General features: G+C 43.0%; 1 pseudogene; it reads right to left on the bottom strand.

Moving 5' to 3' along the window:
- Positions 1 to 1,199: 1,199 nt before the first annotated feature.
- LOC127216500 (40S ribosomal protein SA-like) lies at positions 1,200 to 23,011 on the bottom strand (annotated as a pseudogene).
- Positions 23,012 to 25,600: the final 2,589 nt, after the last annotated feature.

Below are 25,600 nucleotides of genomic sequence, written 5' to 3'. Positions count from 1 at the left end.
CGTAGTCTATCATTGGAGGTCAGGACAGGAACTCAAGGAGGGTTGGGACCTGGAATCGGGAGCTGATGCAAAGGCCATAGAGGGTGCTGCTTACTGGATTGCTCCCCATGGCTTGCTCAGCTCTTTTTTATAGAAGCCAGGACCACCAGTCAGGGGTGGCACTACCCATCATGGACTGGCCCTTCCCCATCAATCACTACTTAAGAAAATGCCTTACAACCAGATCTTATATAAGCATTTTCTCAATTGATTTTCCCTCCTTCCAGATAATTCTAGTTTGGGCGTCGAGTTGGCATAAGACTAACTGACATACATATGTATTGGGAAGGATACAATTTTAGGTTTACTGCTAATTACCCAAGGGGAGATGTTGAACAGAGTCCAGCTCATGCCTCTGACCCTGTTGTGCCTTCCTCCAACGGTAACCACCCCTTAGATTCTGTTACTGGAATTAAGTTTGACTTTTCAGTTCACAATAGGTCCAATCACATTGAGAGACAATGTGTTGAAACAAGGAAGCCAGCTGAACAAAGAAAGAGGGTCCTGTGTCCAAAGTTCCTGCTAGCGAGCAGATCTGGGGTGGCTTGTCTGTGTTTAGGTGTGCCCAGACCCATGGGTGTTTGTTTTCCCTGTAGCTAAAGGGATGGATGATGCACATCCTATCCTTGTTACTTAGTCACCAGAGGTATTTTTTAGCTTCTGTAAGTCTCGAAAACAAAGATTATTACTTTTCTGAGTTATTCCTGTCACTGATTAGCCACACACTGTTCAAGCTAGGAGGAGGGTGGCCACTCTGGGCCCTCTTGCTGATTGCCAGACTCCTTGTAACAATGAACACATACTTCCTCTGACATAAAACAACCCAGTGCTTAATTTCTTTCTCTTGCCATAAATTAGCATTGCCCTATCTGTGAATTTTGTATAAATGAAATTAGTTGGTGTTTTTCTTGCTAAATGCTGTGTCTCTGAGATATTCACCTGTCTTGTTGCACGTAGTAATCATTTGCATTTTTCATTATGGCAGGCCCTTTCATATACACATCATGCTTTATCATTTTTCTAATGAACTTCTGGGTTGTTTCTACTTTGTGGATATTAAAAATATGCTGAGACTATTCTTTTTATTTATTTATTTTGTATGATATGAATTTATTTTCCTTCCACCCTTTTTCCCTTTGCTGCCGTGTGTTCAGAGCAGCTCAGGACCACTCAGTGGTTGCTCCAATCCACTCAGTAGCCTGCGCTGTGGGAGCTGCTGACCAGTCCTCCGTGGCTGGCTGGGCACTCCAGTCTTCAGTAGGAAACTGCTGGATGGGTACAGAGGGCACCTGAACACCCTCAGACCAGGCAGCCACATCTGGCTGAGCAGCAGTGAACTTAGGGGCTGGTGCAGTCCATTTGCCCTGAAATTCCTCCTTGGTCACAGCCTGTTCCTCCTTCTCAATCTCCTCTGGGTCTCTGTAGAAGTAAAGATCAGGCATAACCTCCCATGGGTGTTGACAAGAGATAGCGCCATGCATGTGGAGTACTTCCCCGGACCAGCATCCACCACATCAGACCCACCGAGTGAGCTCCCTTGTTGTTGCATGGGATGGCGATGTCCTCGTAGTGCAGAAGAGAGTCTGTTACACAGGGCAATGGTGGACAGGTTGACATACGATGCCTCTGTGAGGGGCTGGTGGTTAGCTCTTGGGTCAGTGACAACTAGAAGCCGTGGCTCCCGGAAGGCTGCTTGGATCTGGTTGGTGAAGGTCCCCCCGAGTGAAGCAGCCAGCAACCGGAGTGGCCCCCGTTGGCAGCAGCAAACTTCAGCACAGCTCTCTGCCCAGTGTTCCTGGAGGAGATGACGCTGAAATCTGCGGGATTCTCAATAGCAAAGATGGCTCGGGCTGCCAGCAGCAGCTTCTCCCAGGTCCTTTCCTTTTGTAGATGTACTGCTCCATCTGAAAGTCAAGGTTGGTGCCACCTAAGTTCCTTCCTGCAGCAAGGAACTTGAGGATATTCTCTTCTTTCACTTGCAGGATATCAAGGGCTCTGGACACTGTGTAAGTTTCCCCTCTAAGTTACGAAGGGAATCAAGAACAAAGCAGTATGGACCCGTCCCAGGGCAGCGCGGAAAAAGCGAGACTATTCTTTCAACTGTTCTATACATACTTACATATTTCTGTTGGACTTACATAAATGGGTTGAATTGCTTAGACACAGATCAAGCAAAAGATTTCCAAAATAATATTGAATACTAATTGAAATTGGGGGAGGGAAGAGCTTATAAGGCTCAGAAATTAAGTGAAACTTGTAAGACTCAGGAGGCTTATGAAATTTACAAGATTCAAAATGCCTCTTCCCAAGCCCAAGGCTGCATGAGTAGTAACATTTTCCAAGGACAGACTTTTCAATGGGAGCTCCAGGGACGCAGCTTTCTTAATTTATCACTCAGAGTGGGCTTTTGGGCAATGCTACCTTTGAGTTACCCATGCTCCTGCAAATAACCTCAATAAACTCACTGTTCACTGAGACAGACTTGGGCAGAATAATTTCTATGATCTGTTGCTTGTTGTCCTATCTGTAGCAAATACACATTTGTTTATATTTAGTTATATAACTATAATGACTTTATCAATGTATATTCCCATTGGCATTATGCGACTTCTGTTGTTATGTTTCTTCACCAACACTTGGTATTATTATCAGTGTTTTCAATGGTAACCATTCCAGAGTGTGTGTAGAGATGCCCTATTTTGTCTTGAGTTAGCACTTTTCTGGTAACTAATGATGTTGAACATTTGTTTCATGTTTCTTGGCCATTTGAATTTGATTGTCTCTTTTGTGATAAATCTCTTCAAATAAGTCTAGCCTTCCTATGAATTTACAAAAAGAAACGTGTGGAAGTTTGAATAAGAATGGCTCTCACAGGCTCATATATTTGAATACTTAATCACCTGGGAGAGGAACTGTTTGATAGGATTAGAAGGATTATGTGCTTATAGGCCTTGTTGGAGGAGGTGTCACTGTGGGTGGGTTTTGAGGTTTCAAAAGCCTACACCAGATCCAGTCTCATGCTGCCTGTAGATTAGGATGCCTCCTTGCTCCATGCCTTGATGATAATGACTAAGCCTGTAAACAAGACCTGAATTAAATGCTTCCTCTTAAAAGAATTGCCATGGTCCTGGTGTCTCTTTATAGCAATAGAACAGTGACTAAGACAGACGTCCAGGGCTGAATTCTTTCTGTGACTTCTCCACGTTACATTGTGAGGGTTCCTTTGTTCCTTAAAAGTTTGATTACATTTATTAATTGTGTGTGCATGCTCACATAGAAGTCAGAAGATATCTTTCTGGGGTCAGTTCTCTTCTTCCACTGTGGGGGTTGCAGGGGTTGAGGGGTTGGGTTGAATTTGTATTGTGAGACTTAGTGTCAAGCTCTTTCACCTGTAAGACATCTCACTGGCCCTAATGTTTCTTCTCAATAACTTTTAGTAGATAGAAGGTCTAAATTTTAGTGAGGCCATATGATTAATACCTTTTATTTTAATTAATAAGCTTAACTAAACAGCTTAACTAAAACAGTTTCAGGTTTATAGAAGAACTGAGGAAAAATAATACCAGATTTCTTATACTCACATCCTCCACGTTATCATCGACAGCATACTTTGACATGGTAGATTTGTTCTGATTGAGGAAACAATATCAGTATGTCATACTGACAAAGGACCAGAGTTTGCATCAGGCTCTGCGATTTATGTTTCACAAAATGTGTGATGTTACGTATCCACCATTACAGTAGTACACAATAGTTCAACCTAAACTTTCCTTATGCCAGATTTATTCATTGCTCTATACCCCTGTGTAATAGTTAACTTTATGTGTCACTTTAACCAAGTTAAAGGAAACCCAGGTAGATGGTCCAACATTATTTATATGGTGTTCTGAGGAAATGATTGGCATCTTAATCAGTAGACTCAGTGATGATGGTCAGCCTCATTGGTGTGGACAGCATTCTTCCCTTTCTTCTTGGGCTGAGACATCAGTTTGCTTCTGCCCTTCGATACTGGAATCCCTGATTTTAGGTTGTTAAATACTGGGACTCCCACCCAGTACCCATGCCAGTTCTCAGGCCTTGGAATTCATATTGAAGTATACTACTGGATTCTTGCATTTTCCAGCTTGCAGGTAGTGAGTACATCATGTGCTTTCTCAGTCTCCATAATTGTGCGAGCCCATTCCCATAATACAATTCTCAAATTGATAAGGCATCTAGAAAAGGACATAGGAAAATACTTTATTATGACTTTTTTTTTTTTTTAAACAAAACATGTATTTTTTATGTGTGTGAGTGATTTTCTCACACTTATGTTTGTGTGACATATATGCGCCTGATATCTGGGAAGGTCAGAAGATCCCCTGGAACAGGAGTTATGGATGGTTGTGGACTGCCATGTGGTGCTGGGAATCTAGCCTGGTTCCTGCAAGAACACCGAGTGCTCTTAAATTCTGAGTCATCTTTCCAGCCTACATTTAAGACTTTTTAAAAATGACCTCCCCTCCCACCCCGCCAAAGATTTAGTTATTCATGTATTTATTTGTATGAGTGATCTGTCTTCAAGCACACCAGAAGAGGGCATCAGATCCCATTGCAGATGGTTTTGAGCCAACATATGGTTTCTAGGAATTGAACTCAGGACCTCTGGAAGAGCAATCAAGTGTTCTTAACCCACTGGGCCATCATCTTTCCAACTACCCTAAAAAGACTATTAAAAAGTTTTTTTTCCCCCAAAAAGAAGGCAAAGTCAAGTCAGACTAGGAGAGAATGTTGGTGAAACCCATGTCTCAGAACAGCTGAATCTAAAAGATATAACAAACACTTGCAGTTCAATAAGAAAACAAACAGCCCAGTTACAAAGTCATAAAAGAGCATAACAGACACTGCATCAACAGAGGTGTGTAGATGGAAAATAAATTGTGAGGAGATGTCCAGTCTCAGATGTCAGTAGAGAAGTTCCAGGTACAGCCTTATATTTCTACCATGGCCAAAATTCAAAACACCGACTACCTCAGGCACCGACAGGGATAGGATGTGGCCAAACAGTCTAGGAAAGTGACTGAAAGGCTGTTCTCCATGGCATCTCTGGAGTTAACTGGAGTGTGAGGGCAGCATATCTGGGTGTATTTCTAGATTCCTGTTCTCTTCCTCTGTTTCTCATTACTATAACTTTGAATGTCACATTGGTAGCTGATAGCCACAGTTCGAATATTCTTGATGACCTTAGATTTTTCCACACAATGTTTAGAAGCTTGCTAATTTCCATATGTACAAATAAGCATAAAAAGAAAAACCCTCTGAGAACAGGATGGTGAATATTTTGTATCAGTTGATCAGCATTTTTAAACTAGCAGTCATAGGGCTTGAAAAACATTGAAAGATTTTATCTATGGCACTCATCTATTGAGATTTAGCATAATGGAATTAGAATTGATTAAATTATAAATATCAAGTCATTAAATAATAAAACTATTGCATGTTAAACATAAGCAATGTAGTTTAAGTAAAAAAGAAAAAAACCCCTATATTTTCTAAAACAAAATAGTAAGAAAGTTAATTTTGTTTTGCATTCTTACACATCTTTTCATGGTGTTGCTCAAAGAACATCTCCAGATTCTCACAACGTGGCCAGTCTGGTGTGACCCACAGCTTTGACTGAGGTCCATGACAAAAAGTATGGTATTAATGCATACCTGATTCAGAAGGGAGGAGCCTCCCTTCAGTAGTCTTTTCAGGAATAGTGATAGGATAGGGAATCCCTAAGTGACAGCTCCTTAAGCTTTAGTTACAATGTTTAATACTTTTCCAATATAGATTTCAGTTTCACATTGAAGTTCTTCAACATCTCATCTGGTTTATCAACATGAAGCCCCTTTAGGCTGGGAGCAGGGCAAGGAGGCTGGGATGTCTGAAGGGGTGCCCAGAAAATGAGCAAAAATATCCAGAGCAGCGTCCATCCTTGTAACCGGCTTGGTACTCTCAGCTCCTGGGTTGAGAAGCAGTGTAGCAGAATGACCCAGCTGGTGCTCAGATCCTAATTTCAGTTTGGTTACTCCATAGAACTTCGACGTTAAAAAGCCTCACTCACTTTGTCTGACACTGCTGCCTTTTCTGTAAAACGAGATAAAATCTAAACAAACAAACAAAAGTCCTTAGACCTTTAAAAATGAGGCAGGTGTTTGAAAGCGAGTCTCTGATGACTCCACTATGGAGACAGCTGTGGTTCTAACATTGTCCACTTTCTTCTTGGAATGTTTCTTTCTTTGGCTTTGTCTCCCCTTGTACTTGACAAGTGTACAGAGAGGAGTTCAAATGGAAAGCTGTGGGTTTTCTGAACGATGCTGCGTTTTCTAGAGTGGACAGTTTCCTGGGAAGGTGAATATCGAACATGCAGAGAGGACACTGTTGACCTCTCTGCAGCTGTCACTCTGGGCTGTCCTTACTCTTCAGGCACTTCTTCAGAGCCTCCACCGCAAGCCCGAGTGTTTGTGGGACTCTTCATTGGTGACTCCTCAATTGCAGGTTTTGTTCAGTGTGCTGTACTGCCTAGATCTCTGCTTAGCTTCCTGCCTTCTTAGTATCCACTACAGCCTCATTTTTCTGTGTTGGCCATGCATGCTCACCAAGAACCCAGAAATGTGCCGCACGCAGCCCACCTTGTCCCACCCAGCAGGTTACGTTTTTCACTTTCCCTTTGTCTCTGGTATCTCTATTCTGTGCGGGGGGCCTTCATTTCCTCTCTGTATGTAAAACATATACTAACAGTATAATGCTAACTAGCTAAATACAGCTAAAAGAGGTCTTATTATTATGAAATCAAAAAGCTGGACACCAGTCAAAAACATATACTAACAGTCTAATACTAACTAGCTAAATACAGCTTAAAGAAGCAGCTAAAAGAGGTCTCATTATTATGAAATCAAAAAGCTGGACACCAGTCAAAAACATATACTAACAGTATAATACTAACTAGCTAAATACAGCTAAAAGAAGCAGCTAAAGGAGGTCTCATTATTATGAAATCAAAAAGCTGGACACCAGTCTGACAGATGGGGAAACAACATAGAACTGAACCAGCCCCCTGAACGTGGGTGTCAGCTGGGAGGCTTGGGTAGTCTATGGGACCTCTGGCAGGGGAACCAGGACGTATCATCCCTAGTGCACAAACAGACTTAGGGAGCCCATTCCCCACGGGAGAGATATTCCCTTAGCCTAGAGACTCGGGGGAGGACCTAGGCCAGGCCCCAAATGACTTGACAGATTTTGATGATCCCTCATGGAAGGCCTCACCCTCTCTGAGGAGTGGATGGGGGATGGGATGGGGGATGAGATGGGGGAGGTCAGCGAGGAGCATGGGAGGATGGGAGGGAGAAGGAACTGAGATTGATACGTAAAATGGGATTGTTTCTAATTTAAATAAAATTTATAAAATATCAATAATTGTCTTGAGACATGTTTTTCTTCAGCTAATTATAGCTTGATGTTTACCTTATTTGTCTTATTTTATTTATTGATTTTATTTTATGTGGATCAGTGTTTTGTCTGCATATACGTATCTGTATCACATGCATGACTGGTCAAATGAAGCCATGGGATCCATTGGAACTGGAATTGCAGGTGACTGTGAGCCATCATATGGGTGCTGGGAACTGATGCTGGGTCTCTGCCCTAACCTCGGAGCAATTTCTGTAGCTCCTATAGCTTTAACAGGATTTAAAAAAATCTATACCAAGGGCTGAGAAATCTGGTCCATGACTCAATCACTTATATTTACAAGGAAAAATTTAACACAATCCAGAGCAAAGCCAATCACTATCTATCACTTTTCTGATTACAACAATGGGTTTCCACAGGAGGAAAGTTCAGGGATTTTGCAGATAGGGAAAGTAGTTTTCTTTACCAGTGAAACCAGTGATATATTGCCCAGTTCTGCTGATTGCCACCCTATGGCCTTAATGGAAACCAGCTTAAGCTAAGGCTATCTTTTGTAGGAAGACAGCTGAGAAAAAAAAAAAAAAAAACAACAACAACAAAATAATTAACAGCAAGGGACCTGGGAGCTGCAGCCACAGATTATTCAGTAATCCACAATCTTTACTGCTGAAGAAGGTTTGAATAGAATCTCCTGTCTCTGGCTAAACAACAACAACAACAACAAGAGAACAAAAATCATCTACTAACTGATGAGGTTGCATGAGGAACATATTTAGACAGGGTCTGTGTCGGGAGGACAAGTTCAAGACACAGATGCAGAGTTTCAAGTCTACTTGTTACGTGGTTTGGATCTTAATTACCACCCCTGTCCCCAAATCTCATGTGTGAAAGACTTGGTCTCTGGTTGGTGGCTCCATTAGAAGCTGGTAGAGATTTTAGGGGTGGGGTTGTATGGATGGAAAAATTTAGCCTAATTTTCCCTAGACTCTGCCCCCTAGCAGTGAGTAGGCAAATGGTCATTCTTGACGGTTTACCGACAGCACCTGTGAGTGAATGAGAACAGGAAATGAGCCATGCCACCCTACCCAGGACCCCTAGCGGAAAGCAGACTTCCTGGGCTAACGGTGGGCTTGGATAGTTCAAATTGATTGGTCCACACTGGATGCTATGAGATGATTGGTTTGTAATGCGCGGGCTTTGTTTTAACCCTATAAAAGCTGTCTGAACCCTGTACCAAGGGTTCCCAGTCCTGTACCCCACGTGGAGTATGGCTGCGGACCCCAGTGCACTGGAATATAAAAAACCTCATGCTTTTGCTTCAAGACCACTTTTGGTGAGTGATTTGGGGGGGGTGCCTTTCCTGAGCCGGGGCGTGAGGGTCCATGCCCTCCGCGGGTCTTACAGGGTCTAGGAGGAGAAGTAGGTCATTAGAGATGCTCTTGAAGGTCAAATTGGGACTATCTCCCTGCTCCAGCATCTTTGCCATCGCCATCTTCTTCCTCCTTGACCCTTCTGACCATGATAAGGTCAATAAGCAGCTTTACCCCCCCCCCCACTTTATCCTCATACCATGGTGTTCTGTCTCTTTGCAAGTTCAGAAATAAGAGAGTTGGCCCACCATGGACCAAAACATCTAAAGCTGTGAGCCAGAATAAAATTTTCCTTCTTTACATTGATTTTAGTCACACGATGGAAAGCTGACAACCTAAGTGTGTACATGGTAGTTGATGTTATGACACTGTAGAATTCACCCAATAGAATGTGGTAGGAAAATGCAGCAAATGTTTGAATTGGTTAAAGGAAGCAAGACCACAACAGTAGGAGTTAACACATGTCAGGTATGTATTAGGGGCCAGAAACTGCACTGACACTTCTCTGTATTTGAGGCAGTTTGTTACTTGCGAAATGACCAGAATACCTCATAGGGTTGTTGTAAACACTAAATGAGGTTTAAAAAAAAGCAGAAGAAGAAAAGATACAAGATCTAACACCTTGCAGTGTGGCAAATAGGAAAAGTGAGAGGGAATTTTGTTTTGCTTGCTTTATTTTGGACTTATTCCTCTTAGTCTCTCTAAAGAGGCCTAGTGTACCGTATAGAATTTAGAAGAGGGTATGCACATGGAGAGAACAAAGTCAGTTAACAGATGCAATTAAGGATATTTAATGCCAGCCCTGGGGAGGCAGAAGCAGGTGGAGCTCTGTGAGTTGAAGGCCAGTCTGGTCTACATAGCAAGTTCCAGAACAGGCTCTAGAGCTACTCGGAGAGATCCTGTCTAAGACCTCCTACTACACACACACACACACACACACACACACACACACACACACACACACACACGAATATTTAAATATTTAAGAGGAGAGAGAGAGAGAGAAAGATTACCCTCACAGAGTACTCAGGTCCAGTTCCTAATACCCAAATCTGGTGGCTCACAACCACCTGTCAATCCAGTTCCAAATCTGATGCCCTAATGCTTCTGTGGGCACCTAATGTGCATATGGTGCACTCTTGTACACACACAAACACACACACACACACACACACACACACTAAAAATATTGAACAGTTGTGATCCCAGGAAGATAGGGAATTCAACACCACCTTGCCTACATGAGTTTAAGTTTGAAGCCAACTTAGGCTACATGAGACTTGTTGTTTGAGTGAGAATGGCCACCATTCTCTGTTTGGGAAGGGTTAAGAGGAATGGCTTTGTTGGAGGAGGTATGCACTGAGGGTGGGCTTTGTGGTTTCAAAAGCCCAGATCATGCCCAGTCTCACTCTCTTCCTCTGCCTGAAACTTCTGGATCACATGTGAACCCTTAGCTACTGCTACAGAGACATGGCTGCCTGCTTTTCTGCCACCATGATGATCAGGGATTAACTCTCTCAAACTGTAAGCAAGCTCCCAACTAACACTTGCCTTGGTCATGGCATCTCAGAGCAATAGAGCAGCAACTAAGACAGGACTATCTCGAAAAAATATATAAATAAATAAAATCAAACAGAAAAACAACCAACCAAGAGAGTCAAAAGAAATGGCAGCGTGTTTTACACAGACCCATGAGCAAACTACAGTGTAGTTTGTTTCTGAGCATGGACTGACGGAACAGAATTCTGATTGTCTGAAAAATAACATTTTGTTTCTTATACTATTTTAGTCTAATCTCCTTCCTCACCAAGGCCAACCTGCCCGGTCTTCAGTTTGACAGCAAAGCCTGTCCCCTTAATCCCAGTGCCTGGTCCATTTGCTCCACATGAGTTCTTGCATAGCGTAGTCTTGCCTTGCTTGTTTTTAGTACATTATCTCTCTTGACTAGTGTTGTACTTTAGTGGTGGCTTCCAGAAAAAAAGTCAGAGAATACAACAAACCCACAGAGAAGTTTATTGATGGGGGCAGGGATGACCAGAGAAGGTAAGTGGTGAAGACAGAGGTGGAACTTGCTTAAATGGGACCCTTTCCGCATGCATACAGAGCCATACGCAGCCCCATAAGGCCACTACTCTGGATGGCCCCTGGGTTGACTAAGTATTTGCCTGGATGCTGGCAAACACATCTTGCCAGCTGACGGGGGCAGGTCAGCATTATGCCAGAATGCCAACAGTTAGACTTGTAACTCCACAAGGACCTGCCTGTGATCTTATGTTTTGTTCAACAACGCAGAATAGGGTGCAGGGCCCCATGGGTGCCTGGCAAGTGTGATCGAGTGAGTGGGAGAGAGGCCAAGTTGAATGGACCAGGATCGTTGGCTCTGCAGCTCAGTGATATTATTCAAAGATACGCCTTGCATCCTCACTGCCTGCTGCTGTCAGTGATATGGCTTGGTCTCTCAGGCTGGTTTTCTTCATGGTTCCGAGATGACTTGGTAGTTAAGATCACTTGAGCGCTTGCAGTGGACCAGGGTTCAGGTCCCAATACTCACATGGCAGCTCACATCCGCCTGTAACTACATCTCCAGGGGATCTGATGCCCAGATGACCATTGCATACATGTGTGCGATGCGTATAAACTCATATAGGCTCACCCAGATGCACTTGGCATTTTAAAGAAATCTTGGGGTTCGGGGGCATCTGAAGCCTCAGATACCACGTCTTGACAAGACTTAGGCAGCAGCCGCAGAAGACTGGCTGCTTCTTGTCTGCTTACATGTTACCTGTTCTTTTTTGTAGTCAGTGAAGAGTAGCATATTATTTTTAAAGGCCACACTTGAGTATATATGCCTGTATGAAAATAAATGCATGTAATTGCCTGAGAGTCTAAGCCAGTGTTGACAAACAAGAATACCACGTACCGTTAACCTAAGTTAATTTTTTTAACCCTGTGCTACTTTTGAATGAAGTGTGTGTCAGTGTCAGTCTATGGAATGTTAAAAAAAAAAAAAAAAAAAAAAAAAAAAGGCATTTCTGGGTGTACCGAATTCAGTGGTTTAGAAACTGCTTTTGAAAAGTCTAATAGGTTGAAAAACTTACTTAAAATCTATATTAATTTCATTTATTTTAATAAAATTCTTAGCGGACAAATGTTTTATGTACATGACTAAAAAGAGAGGCATCTCTGAACACATCGAAGATAAAGTATCTGAAACTTGTGAGAATGGAAATTAAAGCACAGCTTCCCATAAAGGCTTGATGCAGCCCAAATGCACAGAAACTGTGTGTGTGTGTGTGATCACTAGAATACATGTTTTATTTAACTTAGCTTATATTTTAAATGGGTTAAGAAAGTTTACTTTTCAAAGAACACAAGACGGTAGTAAGGGCTCTATTCTGGTAGATTTAATATCAGCTATTTTGAAGATATTATGTGAAAGTGTTCAGGAAAAGGAACTCACTGGATAAAAAAAAAAATTAACATATGTGAGGTTCATGCTCTTAAAACCTGGAAGTGAAATAACTAGAAACCACTCTTTTTAATCCTTTGGGCATTCCTAGCTGAATTAAGTTTGTCCTTGCTAAAGCAATTATCCCCCCCATCCCCCCCAGGCATGCATGTACAGCCAGCGGTTCCTGCCTGGATGGACATATGCCTGAGGCGGGAAGTTCACTGTTCAATTACCTGCTGACTGGAGTCCTGTTTTCTTCTGACCCCTGTACTTCTCTTCCCGTCTCAGCCCTGAAAGCAGTTTGGCATAGAAAGGTCTTGACCTGAGGAAACCATCTTGGGTAACCACGGCAAGGAAGAGGAAAATGCAACACCTAGGAGATTTCAGCAAACAGTAGAATCACGCCAGCCTAATCTGTGTTAAAATGCTAGGAATGTGGGAGCCGCTGGTGATGTCTGTTGTCTGTGTGTCTCACGGAATCCTTTCTTTTTTAAGAGCAGCAAAGCCAAGCCTGGGAACCAGGCCAAACGCCTGCCACTTACCTTAAATTGATCAGCCACTTTGAGATTAAAACCCCTGAAAGCTGCCACACCGTGAAAACAAGGCCTCCTTCACATTAAAGGCAAATTGAGACTTTGGGTTCGCTGTGATCTTTTTTCCATTTTACCCAGTTTTTCACAGTGTGGACTTTTTCTTCTCTCTCCTCATTCCGTTTATTCTCCTATGTGGAAGCCAATAGTTATAGCATCTTGGCCAAGCATTCATTAAGGTTTATAAGAACAAAATTTATGGTTATTTAGGAGTTGGCACAGAGGCCAACTGTTGCTAGAGAGAGAGAGAGAGAGAGAGAGAGAGAGAGAGAGAGAGAGAGAGAGAGGTACAGGTGGGAAACATAAGCCCTGACAAAGGCCTGCACTATAGAGCAGTATGCTAGGCTCCTAGCAGTGGTCTGTGGGAAAACTAAATACTATTAGAAAGCACTTACTCCTCTCCTGGATCTTTCATTTTATGGCTCTGTAGATTATTGAAACAAGTATTCTGACGATTCCAATAATTTTATTTTATATTTTGGTCTTGTGTAAAGGCTACTTATCTCAGAGGCTGCAGGTTGTAGAAATAAATAATGTTTGGGAAGTGGGGTGATATAGCTCCTGGATAAGGGGTGGTATGTATTCATATGTTTTATAAATACATATACACACAGGCTTACAGGACTCACCCATAATTAGACCCAGTGCTCACCCATGAAGAGACTTATGATCCTCTTAAGGAGACATAATGGCCAGGTCCCCATGTCCCCAAAGAGGATGTAAGCATTACACACCCTTAATCTCCGAATCCAGGAACTAATGTGGGACTACGGTGTAGGATGGAAGTCTATAGTCTTCCCCCAAAATGCTTAATGCCTTTTTTTTCTTCCTCCTTATTAAAAAATGATACTCTGTGATTTCCTGCATTAGGGGAGTAGGAGGGCTCCTTGAGCTCTTAACAATATTTGACAAATACTTTTTATTTCTATTAATTGTTGTTCAAGAGTAACCGGAGTCAGTGGAAAATATTCTTGTTTCATGGAGTAAACAATTCTCAAAATATTATCCTTCTTGCTCAACCGTAACTCATTATGTGGCTTGGGGCAACCATGACTTTCTGTGTCCAGTTATCTGCCTGGAAATATTCACACTGCTCATCGTACCGATGCATCCTCATCAGTGCACTGGGATGCGGTACTCTCTTTGTTCCCACCATCTTGCACACACCGGGACACTTGCACCTTTCTGCCCATGGAATTAAGTCCGGCTCTTTTTGCTAATTTTGTTCAGAAGCTCTTCCACCTAGTCCCTTTGAAATTTCCATCGCCTTTGCACAGCCACACAGTTAAGGGACTTGCTGTTTTTACCTGTCGCTCCAGGAATGACCCATTTAGGCAAGCTTTTCTCCAAGAGCAGAGACCGTGGCCTAAATTGTCATTTCCCAGACACAAATACTACAGCCTCTGCTCTGATGAGATGCATGTTACATGTAGAAAACTGAATATGAATCAAATCCATCACTCCCTTCTACAAAAGGCCAAGCACAGCTCTATGTGCAAAAGATTTCAAAAGGTGCCTGTGTAGAAGGCCTAAGAAGTCATTTCTCTATTCTGTAGAGAGCCAGAGCTTTGGGAGAAGGGAGCACAAACAAAGTTGTGGGTTCAGTCTGCTTTTGTCCTGTTTTTGTCTTCCCAATCCATCCCCCTGGAAGCTTTGTTGCTTAAGTTTTCTGTCTCGTTGGATAGACTTATTCTGACAACTAATTTTATCTTACCTTGCATGCCTACACGTTTTGTATTTTATATTCTTGTTCTTTGGTATTTTGTCACTAATCAAGATTTCATGGAAGACCCTGATACATGTACACTGAATATTAGCCTAAGAGTAACAGGAAATTCTCTATAGATCAAGACATGGTTGGCAAGAACCATTGGAACAAACAGCTGTCTGCAGAGGGCTTATTTTGTACCTTGTTGTGTAGGTTAATGATGTGAGGACAATTCAAGAGAAGCATAGTGGAGCGCTATTTTATAACCAGTCAGTACATCAGTTCAGACTGTCAAAGGAGTCACAGACCATACAATTAGATGGAGAAGAGAAGTCCTCAAAGGAAGGAAATGGCCCAGAGGTGGAGATAAGATGAGTAGTCCTCCCAACTCTGTATGTCGTGCTGTAGGTGGGGAAGTGATGGTATGCCTATAATAAAGTGAGACGTGTTCAATTAGAACCTCCAGCTCACCCCTGCATGGTCTGAGGAGCCTCATCTCTTTCTTTCTCCAAACCCCGCCTCTCAGAGAATCTCCAACAAAGGCACCAAGAAGCCCAGTTCTTTCTTGTTGGCAGAGTTTCCCTCTCTCACAACTGCTCTCCAATAAATATCCCAAGGCTTACACTGATTATAAATGCTCAGTCAATAGCTCAGGCTTATTACTAACTAGCCCTTATATTTTGTTTGTTTGTTTTTCAAGACAGGGTTTCACTGTATTGCTTTGGAGCCTGTCCTGGAACTAGCTCTGTAGCCTCAGTCACAAAGAGAATCAATTAAAAATTGTCAACAGAAAAATTCCACAAGGAAGACATTCAGTGTTCAACAGGTATTTGAAAAGTCTCAACATTGCCAATATTCATAGAAATGTAACTTAAAACCATGACAAGATATTATCATACATCTCATAGAAGATTAACATAAAGTCAAAAGACTGCTGAGTAATACTCCATTGTATAAATGTACATTTTCTCCACCCATATTTTCTCCATCCATTCTTCAGTTGAGGGGCATCTATGTTCCTTCCAGGTTCTGGCTATTACAAATAATGCTGCTATGAACATAGTTGAACAGATGTCCTTGTGGTATGAATGTGCATCCTTTGGGTACATGTTTAAGAGTGGAATTGCTAGATCTTGTGGTACACTGATTCTCATTTTCCTATGGAACTGCCATACTGATTTCTAAAGTGGCTGTCCAAATTTGCATTCCCACCAGCAATGGAGGAGTGCTCCCCTTTCTCCACATCCTCTCCAGCATAAATTGTCATTGGTGTTTTTGATTTTAGCCATTCTAACAGGTGTAAGATGGTATCTCAGAATAGTCTTGATTTCCCTAAGAGAGAAATACATGGTCCCCCAGAGAAGGGGAAAGGGACAAGATCTCATGAGCAAATTGGGAGCACAGGGGTGGCGGGGGGGGGGGGAGGAAAAAGAGGAGGGGAGAGGGGGGGAGGAGAACATGAGGGATCAGGAAGATTGAGTTGGGGGAAGAATAGAGGAGAACAAGAAAAGAAATACCTTAGTAGAGGGAGCCATTATAGGTTTAAAGAGAAATCTGGCACTAGGGAAATGTCCAGAGAGCCACAAGGATGACCCCAACTAAGAATGTAAGCAATAGTGGAGAGGCTACCTTAAATGCCCTTCCACAATAATGAGATTGACACTACCTTACATGCCATCCTAGAGCCTTCATCCATTAGCTAACGGAAGCAGAAGCAGAGATTCACAGTCAAGTGCTGAGCCAAACTCCTAGAATCCAGTTGTAGAAAGGAAGGAGTGATGAGCAAAGGGGTTAAGACCATGCTGGGGAAACCCACAGAAACAGCCGGCCTGAGCAAATGTAAGCTTACACTCCAGACTGACAGCTGAGAAACCAGCATAGGACCAACCCAGACCCCCTGAACGTGGGTGTCAGCTGGGAGACCAGGGCAGTCTATGAGGCCTATGACAATGGAACCAGTATTTATCCCTAGTGCACGTAGTGCACAAATGGACTTTGGGAGCCCATTCCACACAGAGGGATACTCTCTGGGGGAGGGCCTAGGCCATGCTCCAAATGATGTGACAAACTTTGAAGATCCCCCATGGGAGGCCTCACCCTCCCTTTGGAGTGGATGGAGGCAGGATGGAGGGTCTGTGGAGGGGCGGGTATGGGAGGATGGGAGGGAGCGGGGAACTGGGAACTGGGATTGGTATGTAAAGTAAGGTTCTTTTTAATTAAGAGAAAAAGATGTGAGCACTCAGGGGCTATTCCAGGTCTATGCTTGCCCCCTGCTGCCTCACTCACTACCTTGGTGGTGATGAATGCTTGCTTATTCTTCTGGCATCAAAAGCCCCAAATACACCCTATGAGTTGCCTCGGTCATGGTGTTTTATCATAACAATGAAAAAGTAAACTACTACAGAAGTAGAAACCAACTGTCTGTTAGACTAAGAGTGGACAGGGAAAACGTGATGTGGATAGCCATGATTGCACAGTAGAATAGTATTCAGCCTTAAGAGACAAGGAAGTCTGGGGTTAGGGAGATGGCTCAGTCAATAAAATGCATTCTGAGCAAGCATGAAGGTGTCAGTGACCTGGTACCCAAGTAAAAAGCCAAGCAACTGTGTAGGCCTGTCATCCCAGCACTGGGGAGGTGGAGACAGGAGGGTCCCAGGGCCTTGTTGTCCAGCCAGCACAACTGAATTGCTGAGCTTCAGGCTCAATGAGAGACCCTGACTCAAAAACAAATTGGAGAAGCAGAAAGACACCTTACATATATATACATATATACACATAAACACATACTCTTTTTTTTTAAAAAAAGATTTTATCATGTATATAGTGTCCTGCCTACATGTGCACCTGCATGCCAGAAGAGGGCACCAGATTTCACCATAGATGGTTGTGAGGCATCATGTGGTTGCTGGGAATTGAACTCAGGACCCTTCGAAGAGCAGCCAGTGCTCTTAACCTCTGAGCCATCTCTCCAGCCTCCAACAAATATTCTTGCATACTACTCCCACTCTCCACACACAAAGAAACAGAAGAAAGGAAAGAAGGAAGGAGGGAATCACACTTGCAATAACACGAATGGACCTTGCAGATCTTGTGCTCTGTAAGATGTGACAAGTACAGAAAATCAAGTACTCTGTGATCTTACATATGGAATCTAACAAAGTTGAACTTGGAAGGCAGAGTGTTTAACTGTTTTCAAGGTACAGAATGCCAAAACAGAGGGATGTTACAGGGCATAACATGATTAACTTCTGGACTAGGTTTAGTAGCATTGAAAAAACATTTAAGGGCGGGAGAGATAGCATACAGGTTAAGATTACTGACTGCTTTTCCAGAGGGCCTGGGTTCAATTCTCAGCATCCACATGGCCGCTCACAATGGTCAGTAACTCCAGGGAACCCGACTCCCTCTTCTGGCCTCTGAGAGCACTGCCTGCATGTTGCACAGACCAGCATTGAGGCAAACAGCCATACCTATAATGCACTGAGTACTTGAAATTTCCCAAGCCAGATGATTTTATGTGGTCTTAGCAATCACCCCTGCACAAAAAACACAGAGGCAGCAAGTTGTCAGTTACCGTTGCTGTGGCAGTCATTACACAGTGCACATGTATATAAACATTTCATCGCACATCCTAACGTGTAGGGCGTGTCAGTTGTAAATGTCTCAGAAAAGCTAGGGAAAGAAAAACATTCCCTTCCTGCTACATGTCTAAATCTCTCACTAATTCTTTCATTCTTGTTGGCCACTGGATCCAACAGGGCTCCTCTTTTTCCTCTCCCCTCTCTTCCTCCCCCTCTTCTCCTCTCCCTCCTTTTTCTCCTCCAGGCACTTAAAGGAGCCTAGAGTTTAGTGAAGTGTACACAACCAGACACCCACATAACAACATGGCACAGATAAGGAATTGAGACACACAATCTAATCACTCTGGAGGAATTTCCCTACAGGTTTCAGTACATTGGCTGTGGTTGATGTTGCTGGGGAGAGGCATTAGTGTTTAGCACAGAGCTTGCCCTTCGAGTTTGATCATGACATGAGCTGGGACTCGGCTCTCAAGACGCTGAAAATGGGAAACATCTCTGCTCTCCATCCACCTTGACAGCCTGTTTCTGAAATAGAGAAGCCAAAATGTCCTTTGATTATTTTGAAGGCAGTCGTATGTTTATGTTTCTCCTGTCTGTAGATCTGAATAATCAGAGCCTAGAGATAATATCTGAGGTATTTTATGGGACAACCTCACTCTGACTGTAGAATTTGCTTTTTATTTAGCTCCCTAAATGCACTCAGTACACAACAAACATGTAGAAGGACAAGTTTCCCACCCCGCGGAGCTTAGGTTCCCATGCAGACTCATACAGCAGAGTGTGTGGGGGTCCTGGCTGGGGAAGAGTTGGCTGGGAGGAGGGAGAGGCTGGAGGGGAGGAAAGCTGCCAAGTCAGGGAAAATGAGGTGGGGAGGGGACATGAAGGGGAGGAAAGATTCTTAAGGGAATCCTCTTAAAGCAAGGGGGCTCTTTCGTCAGTACAATACCTTTGAAAGGAAGAAGGGTTAAGGAAAACAGTAAAGGCAGATGCATTAGCCCCTCAGCTGCAACTGAAGCTTTGAAGGCACCTCGCCCAGGCAGTGGTCTGATGATGGGATCAGTGCCACACTGCTTGTCATTCCCCAAGTTCCCAAAATCAGATTTCAGCATCACCATGTTCCGATAAATTAGCTGCCTTGACTAAGGTGGCAGAGCTGCTAAGTGGCTGGACAGATGTGAATTCAAAGTCAGATTTGACTGAGTTACTCATTTTGCTGTTCTCCTTCAAGGAAAATAAAATGCTGAAGAATGAAGAATTAGTGGGAGGGTTGGAAATGATCTAGTCGTCCTGGATCTACAATCAGATTTTCCTGGTGGCCTTGACAAAATATCCTTGTGTTGATACTATTACTACCAATGTGCTTTTTGCTTTGTTGTTGGTACCTTAGCCCTCCATAAAGGAAATGTCATGCTAATAGTCTATCCATGTAGTTCGAATGTATGTTAAAAGGGACACTCCACATAACCTCTCAGCATATTTACTTTTTAATTAAAAGTTTTAGTGTTAGTTTTTAATTTGGGTGTTTGTTGAAGCAGGGTCTTAGGTTGTCCAGACTGGCTTCAAATTGCTATGCAGCTGAGGATAACCTTGAACGCCTGAAGCTCTGCTCTGGCCTCTTCCTCTCCAGTGCAGGGATTACAGGTCTGTGCTTTGTGCTCAGCCAAGTTTGCATTTTTAGTTAGCAAATAATTCTGTATATTTATAGTCTACAATATGGAGTTTTTATATATGTGTGTACAAGGGAATGATTATTTCAAGCTAGTTGAAATACCCATCAACTCCCAAATACTCATTATTTTTTGGTGGTGCGAATACTTAAAACCATAGCAGTTTGGAAATGTACAACACAACGTTGCGCTAAAACTAACCTGAGTCATCTCATGGAACAGTGGATCTTGAAAGTATATTCTTCCTGTCTGGAACATCCTGCACTTTTTTTTTTTTTTATATATATCTTCTCTCCAGCCTTTGATAACCAGCAATCAATTCTCTGCTTCTCAGCCATGTCCTTTTTAAAGATTACATGGATAAATAAAAATTGATGGTATTTGTCTTTCTGTGTCTGGTGAATTCCTTCAGTTTCATCCATGTTGTTGCGTGGGTTTCCTCCTTTTGAAAGTCCGGGAGTATTCCATTGTCTATACATAGCATGTCTTCATCTCAATATCTGTTCTCCGTTGGTAGATACTAGGCTGATTTCAGTTGGTAGATACTAGGTATTTTGAATAACAGTGCATTTATTTGGAGAAACTGTCCTCCAGTAAGTAGAGGATGCATCTTGAAATCAGATATCCTTAGTTTGTTTTTAGATCTACTACTTACTTGTTGTGTGACCCTGGAAAAACCATAAAGCCTCCCTGGGCTTCAGGATCTCAGCTGTAAAAATTCTGTAAACTGTATATGAGACAATATATGTTACACACCTCGTAGCTGACATAGAGAACCTCCAATGATGCTCTTCACAGTCAAAAACAAAAAAAAAAAAAAAAAAACAAAACAAAAAAAAAAAAACCAAACCGGCAAATTCTCCCCAGGTGCCTTAATTAAGACACTTAAAACCACTCTGCGTTTTAAGTGTTCAATGTGAATACCTTTCTTCCTGTTCCTAGGGGCATATTGCTCTTGACTGTTGTCCTGCTGATTGTAGCCAAAGCAACCATTGCCTTAACACTCACCCTGAGGGGGACACCATATGTTGCAACAGGGAAGCTGGAATTTCGGCCTGTCTGGAGCCATCTCCTGGCATCTGTTATCCTACGGAAGTGGATGCAAGACATTTCTTAAGATTTGTGTTTTCCCTTTGTGGTCTTTACAGGCACATGTGGATCTTTATTCCTCACGTTTACTCACCTCATCTTAGCTCTTTCTGTACGGCCATGACAACGTTCTTCCAATGCTGAGTTCCCAGCTTTGAGAATGTAAAATATAGATGTGCCGAAAGAACATTTGAACAAGGAGATAACACCTCCAGCAACCGCCCGATGACCTGCTACTTCCAAACGGAGTTCTTCAATTCTTTGTTTCTTTCTTTTTTTTTCTTTGCTTCTTGAGATAGGTAAGGATACACTGTAGGGGAAAGGAGGCCCCTTAAAGAAGAAATTATAGGGATTTTTTTTTCCAGTTTAATCGCAACTTCTTTACAAAGATAAAAATCAATTACCCAAAGCTCGTAAGCTGGAGGGGCTTGAGGAAGAGCAATAAGTGAATCATGTGTTTGTTTCAGTGTGGAAATAAGAAGGAATGTCTCTACCCTCCCAGAAAAGGGCCCTTCAGGCAGAAGGAAAGTGGTTTCTGCATACAAATCTTATGAACAAGAATGGCTGGCGGCCTGTTCCATTGACACATAGCTGTCTGCTTCTAATTTCCAATCCTTTTATCTATCCAGGTCTATGTTAGGAGAAAACCATCAACACTTTGGTAATTCCCATTTGGGACCTATGAAGTGAAACACAAGCTACTCAGTCCTTCAACACTCACAAATATTTATTCTCTGACTACTATAGGGAAGGCAATGCGCAAGGCTAACTGGTGGCAGAAAAGCAGCATACAATCACAGAGATTTTTGGATTTATTTCATGTTCAGCATTCCAGCTCCACCCTGTTTGAGGAAAGATCCCAGTACATGGTTCTGATGACATGAAAGTAGAACAGACAGATACCATTACAGATACTGTAATGCACATATGAGGTGGACAGAGGTCACAATTACCATCAGAGAGAAAAATGGTACCCTGCCAACAGCCCACAGACATACTGCAGAATCTTTTATGGCAGCAAGAAAGTCTCAAGGCAGTGATGTACAGGCCAGGCCAGTACAGCCATGAGAACACAATTCCTAGGACTTACTCTGGACTCCTGTTTCTTATTGTTGAGTAGCTTGCTTTTCCTCTTTTCCAAGTAGGAACTCCCCCCCCCCCCAGTCTGAGGAAATATGAACATTGCTCCTCTTTCCCCTTGCCTCAGGAACTTAACCCGCCTTCATCTTGGGCCTCTACTGTTACAGCCTGGCTTCTAAGGTTTGCTGCAAGGGAAAGATGTGGCAGCTCACTCCCTCTCTTAAATGCTGAGAAGACATACAGAAAGAACATAATCTCTGACTGTTGATTGAACCAGTCACACCTGATCCCTAGGAGGCTGGGTTTCTATTCCTGTGGGTCTAGGAGAGAGAGCACACTCATGCAGAGGCAGACACCATAAAGAGCATAGAGAGGGGGCCAAAGATTCATCAGAGGGAGAAAAACGGAGATTTCGGTCAGAGCAGCCAGCATGATGGAGCATGAGTGGTCCCCCCAGCTCTGGAGCCTGAGACAGAAAGGTAAGTAGAGGCTAGACATTCAAAATCAGCTCAACACATACGAGATCCCGTATTACCCAAAGGAAGAGGGAGAAGAGGAGGAAGAGAAGGTGGAGAAGGGGTGGGGAGGGCAGCAAATCTGTCAGAGGCGGCTTAAGTGCCGCCACCATTTACCAAGTTCTCCAGAACCATGACTCAGCTACAGAGCCCAAGTGTTCCAGTACTTGGCACTGCTTGAAAGACCAGGAAGGTGTGGGGATGTGGCTTCTTCTGCCTCTATTGGGACTGAATAAACACTGCACAGTGTTGTGTGGAATTCAGCTTTCCAAGTGGGTGCCAAAGGGCCTGAGTCCAGCTATCTAGAAGGGTTGGGGAACAAACTTCAGCCACACCTTGTCTAATGGAAAGGTAAAATCTGGATAGCACTGAGCAGATACGTTCCTTCTCTTGTATTCACTTTCTCCCCAATGATCACGATGCTGCTGTATCTCTGCAAGGTTCTGTCATCCACAGCCCGTGTGGAATCTTTCACCCGAGGAAGCATGCTTTTGTTTGTTTGTTTGTTTGTTTGTTTCTGAGATGGGCTTTCTCTGTGTAGCTCTGGCTGTCCCTGAACTAGATCTGTAGATCAGGCTGGCCTCGAACTCATAGAGGTCTGCCTGCCTCTGTCTCTTGAGTGCTGGCATTAAAGGCATGTGCCACCAATGCCTGGCTGAAAACATACGCTTTCATTTTTCTTTGTCCTTCCTTCTTGCTATCCTAAGATGGTGTTTCCAAATAAAACGCCAACATCTAATCCATGTCCCAGGGATTGCTTTCCTGGGAAGCCAGAGGAAGAGGAAAGCTTTGTACAAATAATACTCAAGGTTTACTTGAGGTCTAAACCTACCAGTTGCCTTTCGGATTTACACTAAGGAAACTGAGGAATGGAAGTCAAAGTGCTTAAATTAGGAGACAGTCATGTACTGTCAGAAAGGATGCTTTACCAGCCAGCCTTCCACTGTCAAGTCGGGGGAGGATGGAGAATGTCAGGAGCTTTGAGATCAAAGTAGAAATGGAGATGCTGGGGTCTGGGAGAGGGTTCCACAGAAAAGAGCACTTGCTATAAAAGAATGAAGACCAGTCCTCGGCACCAGGTAAGAAACTGGGCATAGCTACTAACCCTAGTGCTGCAGGGCATAGGGTCAGAGGCAGGAGGATCCCTGGGGCTTAGTTCAATGACATAGCCTGTCTGGAATGAATAGGTAGAGAATGATAAAGCAAGATATCTATTATTCTCCCCTGGCCCCCATTCAGGTATACGAGGCTATGCATCTTCACACACATACATGCATATATTAGGAACTTATACCCCACCTTCTCTCTCTTTCCCTCTCCCTCCCTGCCCCCCCCCCACACTCACATTTGTAACTCTATGAAACTAGAAGTATGTTAGAGAGGTACATGCAGTCATGACACAAATTTGGAGGTCAGCACAGACTGGTATAGCTATTAAAACAAGTAAAATGTATACTGTTGAATATTTAATAGGACACCCAAGAAAATAATATTAGATACAAATAGGTATAAGTAGGCAGTTGACATAGAGTTAAGTCAGTGTGTCAAGTCTAAAATGATTGAACTGTTTGAGAACAGACTTAACATTCCCAAATCTTGTTGATCTATGGAATCTAGAAAAAGACTCAACTGGAAACATCAAGCTATCATAACGGAGAATATAATAATAGGGACCTCTACTACCTACAAGCTGTAATGAAGGAGTTTAGCATCCAGTCTCTTATCTGAATCAACCATGGGGCACTGTGATGCCCAACACAGTGGTTCTCAACCTTCCTAATACCGTGGCCCTTTAATACAGTTCTTCATGTCTGATATGTAACCCCTGTGGGGTTTGTGACCCACAGGTTGAGAACCTTAAGAACTGCGGGATTCTTTCCATTTGGCCCACCACTTCTTCATCACTTTAGGGACACTTGGGAAGAAAAGCAGAGTCTGGCACCTCCTTCATGTCACACATAATCAGCCTGGGGTCCTTGCTACCACCTGGCCTGCTATAGCTGGGTTTTGGTTTTCTACTGTTGGACATAAACCATCTCACAGAATATCTCCCTTTGACAAGCCTACTCTATGTTAGATGAAGACCCTGTAATCATGTCTGAGCGAAGTAACAGACTCTTGTTTCCTGGCATTAGAGCTTTATCCATGCTCTAGTCTGATCTTCCTGTATACTGGGTTTATTAAGAAGCCTGATCACAGATTTGTGCTTCTGACACTTCTACTTAGAGTGTCCCGGAATCAAGCATCCAACACCCAAGCTCATTATTAACTTCCTTCCAGCACCTTCTTATTGATATGCCCAATAGTTTCCCCAAGATGAATGCTATTTTACATTGCAGTGAATAATTAGCTCCAATCCTAGTGGCCGTAGATCAAAGGCATTGATACTCACTCTGTCAGAAAAGGAGACAGTATCACATAGACACACACACAGACACACACACACACACACAGAGAGAGAGAGAGAGAGAGATACACATACAAACACACACATAGAGACACACATACATACATGTTTATTTTCACTGGGGCTATAGGGGTCAGGTGGGAGCCCACAGTCACACACCCTTTCTATTTTCTTCAGTAAAGATTCAGGATAACTCTTGGTTTTCCCAGTAGGAAGAGGAATCAGCAAATGATCCCCCCAACCCATGGCTACAGTTCTCTCCATGCTAGTGCAAACATGAATGTGGAATCCGGGCCAGAGTCTGTGTTGTCTTGGTTGAGTGTCTTAGTACATTTTGTGTTTGTGCTGCAGCCAGGCCCAGTAATACCCAAGTGGCATAAGGAAACTACTTTGCTTGTGGTGACAGTGGCATCTGGCTTTGGGAGAACAAGTCTGAGTTGTGGGCAAGACTGGATCATGGGTATGATGGAGATAAAAGCCCCTCTCTTTGTATAGCATCCATCCACTGAGAGCCAGATTCCCTGAAGCAGGTTCAGAATTACAACTAGTATAGTCATTTATAGCTCGATATATTCATTTCGTTTCAGGAAGCATCAGTGTTTTCTTGGCATTGGATTCTATTTGCACTTGAAGCCTGTGATTTTGTTTGCTTGTTTGTTTGCTACTAAT

Source organism: Phodopus roborovskii, unplaced genomic scaffold (assembly GCF_943737965.1).
Source record: "Phodopus roborovskii unplaced genomic scaffold, PHOROB, whole genome shotgun sequence".
Lineage (NCBI taxonomy): Eukaryota > Metazoa > Chordata > Mammalia > Rodentia > Cricetidae > Phodopus > Phodopus roborovskii.
This window is presented reverse-complemented; position numbering and strand designations above follow the sequence as displayed.